Source organism: Rutidosis leptorrhynchoides, chromosome 1 (genome assembly GCF_046630445.1).
Source record: "Rutidosis leptorrhynchoides isolate AG116_Rl617_1_P2 chromosome 1, CSIRO_AGI_Rlap_v1, whole genome shotgun sequence".
NCBI classification, from domain to species: Eukaryota; Viridiplantae; Streptophyta; class Magnoliopsida; order Asterales; family Asteraceae; genus Rutidosis; species Rutidosis leptorrhynchoides.
In genome coordinates, this window is record NC_092333.1 from 658,337,655 (window position 1) to 658,350,150 (window position 12,496).

Below are 12,496 nucleotides of genomic sequence, written 5' to 3' on the forward strand. Positions count from 1 at the left end.
GTATATTATGTAATATTGAGATACCATAGACACGTATACAATGTTTTGACCTATCATGTCGACACATCTATATATATTTCGGAACAACCATAGACACTCTATATGTGAATGTTGGAGTTAGCTATACAGGGTTGAGGTTGATTCCAAAATATATATAGTTTGAGTTGTGATCAATACTGAGATACGTATACACTGGGTCATGGATTGATTCAAGATAATATTTATCGATTTATTTCTGTACATCTAACTGTGGACAACTAGTTGTAGGTTACTAACGAGGACAGCTGACTTAATAAACTTAAAACATCAAAATATATTAAAAGTGTTGTAAATATATTTTGAACATACTTTGATATATATGTATATATTGTTATAGGTTCGTGAATCAACCAGTGGCCAAGTCTTACTTCCCGACGAAGTAAAAATCTGTGAAAGTGAGTTATAGTCCCACTTTTAAAATCTAATATTTTTGGGATGAGAATACATGCAGGTTTTATAAATGATTTACAAAATAGACAAAAGTACGTGAAACTACTTTCTATGGTTGAATTATCGAAATTGAATATGCCCCTTTTTATTAAGTCTGGTAATCTAAGAATTAGGAAACAGACACCCTAATTGACGCGAATCCTAAAGATAGATCTATTGGGCCTAACAAACCCCATCCAAAGTACCGGATGCTTTAGTACTTCGAAATTTATATCATATCCGAAGGGTGTCCCGGAATGATGGGGATATTCTTATATATGCATCTTGTTAATGTCGGTTACCGGGTATTCACCATATGAATGATTTTTATCTCTATGTATGGGATGCGTATTGAAATATGAAATCTTGTGGTCTATTGTTACGATTTGATATATATATATATATATATATATATATATATATATATATATATATATATATATATATATATATATATATATATATATATATATATATATATATATATATATATATATATATATATAGGTTAAACCTATAACTCACCAACATTTTTGTTGACGTTTAAAGCATGTTTTTGTTGACGTAAAAACTGCATTCAAGAAACTGATTTCGATGTAACATATTTGTATTGTAAACCATTATGTAATGGTCGTGTGTAAACAGGATATTTTAGATTATCATTATTTGATAATCTACGTAAAGCTTTTTAAACCTTTATTTATGAAATAAAGGTTATGGTTTGTTTTAAAAATGAATGCAGTCTTTGAAAAACGTCTCATATAGAGGTCAAAACCTCGCAACGAAATCAATTAATATGGAACGTTTTTAATCAATAAGAACGGGACATTTCAGTTGGTATCCGAGCGTTGGTCTTAGAGAACCAAAAAATTTGCATTAGTGTGTCTTATCGAGTTTGTTAGGATGCATTAGTAAGTCTGGACTTTGACCGTGTTTTCTTTAAAAATGATTGCTTAACATTTTTTTGGAAACTATAAATTATGTGATATATTAATCTCTTAACATGTTTGATATTGTGTGATAGATGTCTACCTCTAGCACAAATCCCATTGACTCACCTAATAATAATGAAGAGTCGAATATATATTGGACTGATTCACAAGTTCCCGAAGAAGAACCGGAAGAAGAATCAGAACCGGAAGAGGAGGAACCGGAGGAGGAAATAGAACCGGTGGGGGAAATAATAAAACGGTTAAGTAAAAGAAAATCCTCAACCAACCGACCAAGGTTAATTATGGTCAATGGTGTTTCCGCCAAGGAAGCAAAATATTGGGAGGATTACCAATTCTCCGATGAATCGGATTCCGATGAGAATTCCGATGATGTTATAGAAATTACCCCAACTTAATTTAAAAAGGCAAAAGAAAATAATAAGGGAAAGGGCATAAAAATAGAGAAATCTAATTCCAACCCCGATGAACTTTATATGTATCGTCCCCCCGAAGCCCTTAAGTTGTAACAATGACCCGGGAACCTCTAAACCACCAGGTTTTTCTAAACCGTTGCGGAAAACGACGGCTCGTATTAGGGGAACATCATATATCCCTAGAAACTTGGCAAAACGAACCAAAATCGAAGAAGAAGAAACGAGCGAGTCGGAATAAGATAGTTGTATTCGTGTGGTGAAATATATGTAATATAGTGTGCTTATGCTTTATGATATATGTAAAAATTGCTTGTATTAATAAGTATTTTTTTTTTTATAAATCTAACTCTTGTCAATTTTACAGTATAAAAACACAAAATGGATAGACAACCCAATATTTTAAGAGACCTACCCGGAGACATGATTGATGAAATCTTGTCTAGAGTCGGTCAGAATTCTTCGGCACAACTATTTACGGCGAAATCAGTTTGTAAGACATTCGAAGAACGTTCCAAGAATGTCTTGGTTTATAAGAGACTTTCGTTTGAAAGATGGGGGATATCACATTGGGAAACCCATAAGTTACGATGTGTTTACTTTGACGCATATATTGCGGGGAACCCAAATGCTATTTTACGCAACGGGTTAAGAAATTATTTTGACTCAATGTATCCGAATATAGGACTTCATGATTTAGAAAAAGCGGCTAACATACAATATAAAGAAGCATGCTATGCTTACGGGTTAGTAATGTTCTCTTCTCACCAAAGTGAGAAAAAGAACCTCGGGCTACAACTATTAAACAAAACGTTCCCACAAGTGACGGAGTCGGTAATTGGGGTAAGAAATGAGGTTTTTAGGTTATTACGAGACTGTTGGTCATTACGTAACCCTCGTCCCTTTGACGACGTTACAACACGCTGTCTTATCAACGGCCATAACGGTTATGTTCCACAAGACCAAGGATGGAAAGTAGTCCTAGTAAAACCAGAATGCATGACTTATTTCTGGACGTATGAATTACGTGTCTTTATTGCCTTTGCTAAACGACTTGTGTACTAGCTAGAATTATCTTCACAACTATCTTGTATCAAAGTTATTATGTGCTATATTTCATGCTTTATGTAAAATAAGCGGTATTGTAAGTTTGTAAAATATTGTATACAAGTTTGAACGCGAAATATTATTATAATCAGTTTTTCATATAGAATTGTAGTAGTTGAATTGTATATTAGCTACTAAGTATGAACTTAACGGGTAGGTACTACCCGAATTTAAACTTATAAAATGTTAATATGAAGAAAAAGCTTTTATAAATGAGTTCATATTATGCTACGAAATACTATTAACTACTCTTAATATTCTGTATGATTAACTTGTTCCATTTGACTATTTTGAAGGAAATGGCACCGACTACTCGACACACCGTGAATATGAATGAAGAGGAATTCCGTACTTTTCTAGCTTCAAACATAGCCGCAATACAGGCTGCGCTGTAGTGACCCGAACTTTTCCATGTTTATATATATTAAATGAGATTGATATTTACATGATTAAATGTTTCCAACATGTTAAGCAATCAAACTTGTTAAGACTTGATTAATTGAAATATGTTTCATATAGACAATTGACCACCCAAGTTGACCGGTGATTCACGAACGTTAAAACTTGTAAAAACTATATGATGACATATATATGGATATATATATATATATATATATATATATATATATATATATATATATAGTTAACATGATACTATGATAAGTAAACATATCATTAAGTATATTAACAATGAACTACATATGTAAAAACAAGACTACTAACTTAATGATTTTTAAACGAGACATATATGTAACGATTATCGTTGTAAAGACATTTAATGTATATATATCATATTAAGAGATATTCGTACATGATAATATCATTATAATATAATAATTTAAAATCTCATTTGATATTATAAACATTGGGTTAACAACATTTAACAAGATCGTTAACCTAAAGGTTTCAAAACAACACTTACATGTAACGACTAACGATGACTTAACGACTCAGTTAAAATGTATATACATGTAGTGTTTTAATATGTATTTATACACTTTTGAAAGACTTAAATACACTTATCAAAATACTTCTACTTAACAAAAATGCTTACAATTACATCCTCGTTCAGTTTCATCAACAATTCTACTCGTATGCACCCGTATTCGTACTCGTACAATACACAGCTTTTAGATGTATGTACTATTGGTATATACACTCCAATGATCAGCTCTTAGCAGCCCAGGTGAGTCACCTAACACATGTGGGAACCATCATTTGGCAACTAGCATGAAATATCTCATAAAATTACAAAAATATGAGTAATCATTCATGACTTATTTACATGAAAACAAAATTACATATCCTTTATATCTAATCCATACACCAACGAACAAAAACACCTACAAACACTTTCATTCTTTAATTTTCTTCATCTAATTGATCTCTCTCAAGTTCTATCTTCAAGTTCTAAGTGTTCTTCATATATTCTACAAGTTCTAGTTACATAAAATCAAGAATACTTTCAAGTTTGCTAGCTCACTTCCAATCTTGTAAGGTGATCATCCAACCTCAAGCAATCTTTGTTTCTTACAGTAGGTTATCATTCTAATACAAGGTAATAATCATATTCAAACTTTGGTTCAATTTCTATAACTATAACAATCTTATTTCAAGTGATGATCTTACTTGAACTTGTTTTCGTGTCATGATTCTGCTTCAAGAACTTCAAGCCATCCAAGGATCCGTTGAAGCTAGATCCATTTTTCTCTTTTCCAGTAGGTTTATTCAAGGAACTTAAGGTAGTAATGATGTTCATAACATCATTCGATTCATACATATAAAGCTATCTTATTCGAAGGTTTAAACTTGTAATCACTAGAACATAGTTTAGTTAATTCTAAACTTGTTCGCAAACAAAAGTTAATCCTTCTAACTTGACTTTTAAAATCAACTAAACACATGTTCTATATCTATATGATATGCTAACTTAATGATTTAAAACCTGGAGACACGAAAAACACCGTAAAACCGGATTTACGCCGTCGTAGTAACACCGCGGGCTGTTTTGGGTTAGTTAATTAAAAACTATGATAAACTTTGATTTAAAAGTTGTTATTCTGAGAAAATTATTTTTATTATGAACATGAAACTATATCCAAAAATTATGGTTAAACTCAAAGTGGAAGTATGTTTTCTAAAATGGTCATCTAGACGTCGTTCTTTCGACTGAAATGACTACCTTTACAAAAACGACTTGTAACTTATTTTTCTGACTATAAAACTATACTTTTTCTGTTTAGATTCATAAAATAGAGTTCAATATGAAACCATAGCAATTTGATTCACTCAAAACGGAATTAAAATGAAGAAGTTATGGGTAAAACAAGATTGGATAATTTTTCTCATTTTAGCTACGTGAAAATTGGTAACAAATCTATTCCAACCATAACTTAATCAACTTGTATTGTATATTATGTAATCTTGAGATACCATAGACACGTATACAATGTTTCGACCTATCATGTCGACACATCTATATATATTTCGGAACAACCATAGACACTCTATATGTGAATGTTGGAGTTAGCTATACAGGGTTGAGGTTGATTCCAAAATATATATAGTTTGAGTTGTGATCAATACTGAGATACGTATACACTGGGTCGTGGATTGATTCAAGATAATATTTATCGATTTATTTCTGTACATCTAACTGTGGACAACTAGTTGTAGGTTACTAACGAGGACAGCTGACTTAATAAACTTAAAACATCAAAATATATTAAAAGTGTTGTAAATATATTTTGAACATACTTTGATATATATGTATATATTGTTATAGATTCGTGAATTAACCAGTGGCCAAGTCTTACTTCCCGACGAAGTAAAAATCTGTGAAAGTGAGTTATAGTCCCACTTTTAAAATCTAATATTTTTGGGATGAGAATACATGCAGGTTTTATAAATGATTTACAAAATAGACACAAGTACATGAAACTACATTCTATGGTTGAATTATCGAAATCGAATATGCCCATTTTTATTAAGTCTGGTAATCTAAGAATTAGGGAACAGACACCCTAATTGACGCAAATCCTAAAGATAGATCTATTGGGCCTAACAAACCCCATCCAAAGTACCGGATGCTTTAGTACTTCGAAATTTATATCATATCCGAAGGGTGTCCCGGAATGATGGGGATATTCTTATATATGCATCTTGTTAATGTCGGTTACCAGGTGTTCACCATATGAATGATTTTTATCTCTATGTATGGGATGTGTATTGAAATATGAAATCTTGTGGTCTATTATTATGATTTGATATATATAGGTTAAACCTATAACTCACCAACATTTTTGTTGACGTTTTAAGCATGTTTATTCTCAGGTAATTATTAAGAGCTTCCGCTGTCGTATACTTAAATAAGGACTAGATTTGGAGTCCATGCTTGTATGATATTATGTAAAAACTGCATTCAAGAAACTTATTTTGTTGTAACATATTTGTATTGTAAACCTTTATGTAATGGTCGTGTGTAAACAGGATATTTTAGATTATCATTATTTGATAATCTACGTAAAGCTTTTTAAACCTTTATTGATGAAATAAAGGTTATGGTTTGTTTTAAAATGAATGCAGTCTTTGAAAAACGTCTCATATAGAGGTCAAAACCTCACAACGAAATCAATTAATATGGAACGTTTTTAATCAATAAGAACGGGACATTTCAGTTGGTATCCGAGCGTTGGTCTTAGAGAACCAGAATTTTGCATTAGTGTGTCTTATCGAGTTTGTTAGGATGCATTAGTGAGTCTGGACTTCGACCGTGTTTACTTGAAAAATGATTGCTTAACAAATTTTGTTGGAAACTATATATTTTTAACATGTGAATATTATGTGATATATTAATCTCTTAACGCGTTTGATATTATGTGATAGATGTCTACCTCTAGAACAAGTCCCATTGACTCACCTAATAATAATGAAGAGTCAAATGTAAATTGGAATGATTCGTGGACTGATTCACAAGTTCCCGAAGAGGAACCGGAAGAAGAGTCGGAACCGGAAGAAGAATCGGAACCGGAAGAAGAATCGGAACCGGATGAAGAAATAGAACCGGTGGGGGAAATAATAAAACGGTTAAGTAAAAGAAAATCCTCAACCAACCGACCAAGGTTAATTATGGTCAATGGTGTTTCCGCCAAGGAAGCAAAATATTGGGAGGATTACCAATTCTCCGATGAATCGGATTCCGACGAGAATTCCGATGATGATATAGAAATTACCCCAACTGAATTTAAAAAGGCAAAAGAAAATAATAAGGGAAAGGGCATAAAAATAAAGAAATCGAATTCCAACCCCGATGAACTTTATATGTATCGTCAACCCCCGAAGTCCTTAAGTTGTAACAATGACCCGGGAACCTCTAAACCACCAGGTTTTTCTAAACCAATGTGGAAAACGACGGCTCGTATTAGGGGAACATCATATATCCCTAGAAACTTGGCAAAACGAACCAAAATTGAAGAAGAAGAAACAAGCGAGTCGGAATAAGATAGTTGTATTCGTGTGGTGTAATATATGTAATATAGTGTGCTTATGCTTTATGATATATGTAAAAATTGCTTGTATTAATAAGTATTTTTTTTTTATGAATCTAACTCTTGTCTATTTTACAGTATAAAAACACAAAATGGATAGACAACCCAATATTTTAAGAGACCTACCCGGAGACATGATTGATGAAATCTTGTCTAGAGTTGGTCAGAATTCTTCGGCACAACTATTTAAGGCGAGATCAGTTTGTAAGACATTCGAAGAACGTTCCAAGAATGCCTTGGTTTATAAAAGGCTTTCGTTCGAAAGATGGGGGATATCACATTGGGAAATCCATAAGTTACGATGTGTTTACTTTGACGCATATATTGCGGGGAACCCAAATGCTATTTTACGCAATGGGTTAAGAAATTATTTTGACTCAATATATCCGAATATTGGACTTCATGATTTAGAAAAAGCAGCTAACATGCAACATAAAGAAGCATGTTATGCTTACGGATTAGTAATGTTCGCTTCTCACCAAAGTGAGAACAAGAACATCGGGCTACAACTATTAAACAAAACGTTCCCACAAGTGACGGAGTCGGTAATTGGGGTAAGAAATGAGGTTTTTAGATTGTTACGGGACTGTTGGACATTACGTAACCCTCGTCCCTTTGACGATATTACAACACGATGTCTTATCAACGGCCATAACAGTTATGTTCCACAAGACCAAGGATGGGAAGTAATCCTAGTAAAACCAGAATGCATGACTTGTTTCTGGACGTATGAATTACGTGTCTTTATTGCCTTTGCTGAACGACTTGTGTACTAGCTAGAATTATCTTCACAACCATCTTGTATCAAATTTATTGTGTGCTATATTTCATGCTATATGTAAAATAAGCGGTATTGTAAGTTTGTAAAATATTGTGTAAAATTTTGAACGCGAAATATTATTATAATCAGTTTTTCATATAGAATTGTAGTAGTTGAATTGTATATTAGCTACTAAGTATGAACTTAACGGGTAGGTACTACCCGAATTTAAACTTATAAAACGCTAATATGAAGAAAAAGCTTTTATAAATGAGTTCATATTATGCTACGAAATACTATTAACTACTCTTAATATTCTGTATGATTAACTTGTTCCATTTAACTATTTTGAAGGAAATGGCACCGACTACTCGACACACCGTGAATATGAATGAAGAGGAATTCCGTACTTTTATAGCTTCAAACATAGCTGCAGTACAGGCTGCGCTACATACCAACAATAACCTTGGATCTAGCAGTACAGGAAATCGTGTAGGATGCACCTACAAAGAATTCACTGCCTGCAAACCTTTGGAATTTGATAGAACCGAAGGACCGATCGGATTGAAACGGTGGACCGAGAAGGTCGAATCGGTGTTTTCCATAAGTAAGTGTACTGAAGAGGACAAAGTGAAGTACGCTACGCATACCTTCACAGGTTCTGCGTTAACATGGTGGAATACCTATCTAGAGCAAGTGGGACAAGACGATGCGTACGCACTACCGTGGTCAGCATTCAAGCACTTGATGAACGAGAAATACCGTCCCAGAACCGAGGTCAATAAGCTCAAGACAGAACTTAGAGGGTTACGAACCCAAGGATTTGATATTACCACGTACGAAAGACGATTCACAGAATTGTGCCTATTGTGTCCGGGAGCATTCGAAGATGAGGAAGAGAAGATCGACGCGTTTGTGAAAGGATTACCGGAAAGAATCCAAGAAGATATAAGTTCACACGAGCCCGCCTCCATACAACAGGCATGTAGAATGGCTCACAAACTAGTGAACCAGATTGAAGAAAGAATTAAAGAACAGACTGCTGAAGAGGCCAATGTGAAGCAAGTCAAAAGAAAGTGGGAGGAAAATGGTGATAAGAATCACCAATACAACAACAACAGCAATTACAACAATAATCGCAACAATTATCCCAACAATCTCAACATCAATCGCAACTACAACAAATGGCCCAACAACAACAACAACAATAACAACAGCAGCAACTACAACAACCATCCCAACAACAATAATAACCGTAATAACAACAATAATCAGAAGCAGCTATGCCAAAGGTGTGAAAAGTATCACTCGGGGTTCTGCACCAAATTTTGCAACAAGTGTAAAAGAAATGGTCATAGCGCGGCGAAGTCTGAGGTCTACGGACCAGGGGTTAATAGAACGAAAGGAACAAATGGTGTCGGAACGAGTAATGGCGGAGCAAGTAGTGTCGGAGCAAGTTATGCAAATGAAGTTTGTTATAAATGTGGAAAACCGGGCCACATTATTAGAAATTGCCCGAACCAGGAGAACACGAATGGACAAGGCCGCGGAAGAGTTTTCAATATTAATGCGGCAGAGGCACAGGAAGACCCAGAGCTTGTTACGGGTACGTTTCTTATTGACAATAAATCTGCTTACGTTTTATTTGATTCGGGTGCGGATAGAAGCTATATGAGTAGAGATTTTTGTGCTAAATTAAGTTGTCCATTGACGCCTTTGGATAGTAAATTTTTACTCGAATTAGCAAATGGTAAATTAATTTCAGCAGATAATATATGTCGGAATCGAGAAATTAAACTGGTTAGCGAAACATTTAAGATTGATTTGATACCAGTAGAGTTAGGGAGTTTTGATGTGATAATCGGTATGGACTGGTTGAAAGAAGTGAAAGCAGAGATCGTTTGTTACAAAAATGCAATTCGCATTATACGAGAAAAAGGAAAACCCTTAATGGTGTACGGAGAAAAGGGCAAAACGAAGCTACATCTTATTAGTAATTTGAAGGCACAAAAACTAATAAGAAAAGGTTGCTATGCTGTTCTAGCACACGTCGAGAAAGTACAAACTGAAGAAAAGAGCATCAATGATGTTCCCATTGCAAAAGAATTTCCCGATGTATTTCTGAAAGAATTACCGGGATTACCCCCACATCGATCCGTTGAATTTCAAATAGATCTTGTACCAGGAGCTGCACCAATAGCTCGTGCTCCTTACAGACTCGCACCCAGCGAGATGAAAGAACTTCAAAGCCAATTACAAGAACTTTTAGAGCGTGGTTTCATTCGACCAAGCACATCACCGTGGGGAGCTATTGTTTTGTTTGTCAAGAAGAAAGATGGTACATTCAGGTTGTGTATCGACTACCGAGAGTTGAACAAACTTACCATCAAGAACCGCTACCCACTACCGAGAATCGATGACTTATTTGATCAACTACAAGGCTCGTCTGTTTATTCAAAGATTGACTTACGTTCCGGGTATCATCAAATGCGGGTGAAAGAAGATGATATTCCAAAGACTGCTTTCAGAACACGTTACGGTCATTACGAGTTTATGGTCATGCCGTTTGGTTTAACTAATGCACCAGCTGTGTTCATGGACCTTATGAACCGAGTGTGTGGACCATACCTTGACAAGTTTGTCATTGTTTTCATTGATGACATACTTATTTACTCAAAGAATGACCAAGAACACGGTGAACATTTGAGAAAGGTGTTAGAAGTATTGAAGAAGGAAGAATTGTACGCTAAGTTTTCAAAGTGTGCATTTTGGTTGGAAGAAGTTCAATTCCTCGGTCACATAGTGAACAAAGAAGGTATTAAGGTGGATCCGGCAAAGATAGAAACTGTTGAAAAGTGGAAAACCCCGAAAACTCCGAAACACATACGCCAGTTTTTAGGACTAGCTGGTTACTACAGAAGGTTCATCCAAGACTTTTCCAGAATAGCAAAACCCTTGACTGCATTAACGCATAAAGGGAAGAAATTTGAATGGAATGATGAACAAGAGAAAGCGTTTCAGTTATTGAAGAAAAAGCTAACTACGGCACCTATATTGTCATTGCCTGAAGAGAATGATGATTTTGTGATTTATTGTGACGCATCAAAGCAAGGTCTCGGTTGTGTATTAATGCAACGAACGAAGGTGATTGCTTATGCGTCTAGACAATTGAAGATTCACGAACAAAATTATACGACGCATGATTTGGAATTAGGCACGGTTGTTTTTGCATTAAAGACTTGGAGGCACTACTTATATGGGGTCAAAAGTATTATATATACCGAACACAAAAGTCTTCAACACATATTTAATCAGAAACAACTGAATATGAGGCAGCGTAGGTGGATTGAATTATTGAATGATTACGACTTTGAGATTCGTTACCACCCTGGGAAGGCAAATGTGGTAGCCGATGCCTTGAGCAGGAAGGACAGAGAACCCATTCGAGTAAAATCTATGAATATAATGATTCATAATAACCTTACTACTTAAATAAAGGAGGCGCAACAAGGAGTTTTAAAAGAGGGAAATTTAAAGGAAGAAATACCCAAAGGATCGGAGAAACATCTTAATATTCGGGAAGACGGAACCCGGTATAGGGCTGAAAGGATTTGGGTACCAAAATTTGGAGATATGAGAGAAATGGTACTTAGAGAAGCTCATAAAACCAGATACTCAATACATCCTGGAACGGGGAAGATGTACAAGGATCTCAAGAAACATTTTTGGTGGCCGGGTATGAAAGCCGATGTTGCTAAATACGTAGGAGAATGTTTGACGTGTTCTAAGATCAAAGCTGAGCATCAGAAACCATCAGGTCTACTTTAACAACCCGAAATCCCAGAATGGAAATGGGAAAACATTACCATGGATTTCATCACTAAATTGCCAAGGACTGCAAGTGGTTTTGATACTATTTGGGTAATAGTTGATCGTCTCACCAAATCAGCACACTTCCTGCCAATAAGAGAAGATGACAAGATGGAGAAGTTAGCACGACTGTATTTGAAGGAAGTCGTCTCCAGACATGGAATACCAATCTCTATTATCTCTGATAGGGATGGCAGATTTATTTCAAGATTCTGGCAGACATTACAGCAAGCATTAGGAACTCGTCTAGACATGAGTACTGCCTATCATCCACAAACTGATGGGCAGAGCGAAAGGACGATACAAATACTTGAAGACATGCTACGAGCATGTGTTATTGATTTCGGAAACAGTTGGGATCGACATCTACCATTAGCAGAA